The sequence below is a fragment of the Leucoraja erinacea genome, unplaced genomic scaffold (assembly GCF_028641065.1).
Source record: "Leucoraja erinacea ecotype New England unplaced genomic scaffold, Leri_hhj_1 Leri_293S, whole genome shotgun sequence".
In the NCBI taxonomy this organism is placed as follows: domain Eukaryota; kingdom Metazoa; phylum Chordata; class Chondrichthyes; order Rajiformes; family Rajidae; genus Leucoraja; species Leucoraja erinaceus.
In genome coordinates, this window is record NW_026576194.1 from 107,239 (window position 1) to 108,115 (window position 877).

Consider the following 877-nt stretch of genomic DNA (forward strand, 5'->3'; position numbering starts at 1 on the left):
TCTGTCATAGCCCTGGCTATTTCTACACTAACTTCCCTCAATGTCCTACGGAATATCCTGCCAGGACCTGGAGACTTATCCACTTTTATATTTTTCAAAAGTGTCAGTACTTCTTTTACTTAGAAACTCATTGTATCCATAGCTACTCTACTAGTTTCCCTTACCTCACAATATTCAATATCCTTCTCCTTGGTGAATACCGAAGAAAATAAATTGTTCAATATCTCCCCCCTCTCTTTTGGCTCTGCAGATAGCTGTCCACCCTGTCTCTCCAATGGACCAATTTTATCCCTCGTTATCCTTTTGCTATTAATATAGCTGTAGAAACCTTTGGATTTACTTGCCAAAGCAACCTCATATCTTCTTTTAGCTTTTCTAATTTCTTTCTTAAGATTCTTTTTACATTCCTTATACTCTACAAGCACCTCATTTACTTCATGCTGCCTATAATTATTGTAGATCTCCCTCTTTTTCTGAACAATGTCCAATTTTCCTTGAACACCAGGGCTTTTTCCAATTTTTACTGTTTCCTTTCAACCGAACAGGAACATAAAGATCCCGGATTTTTTCCGTTTTTTCTCTAATTTAATAAAAATGTGCAAGGCTTGTTCATGACGAGTTTCAGGGGTGATTTATATAATTTGTTTACACAATGTGTGAAAATTTAATGTAGTTCTGTGACCTGGGTCACGAAACACTGGAATAAAGCTCCTTGGCCCACAGCTTAATTGCATTCCACAACTTACACCCACGACCGGCCTTTGCTGTCTTATCCCACTGGTTATGTGTGGAAACAGGCTCTTTGGCCCAACTGACCCACATCGGCCAACATATCCTGACAACACGTCCCATCGGCCTGCATTTGGTCCATATCCCT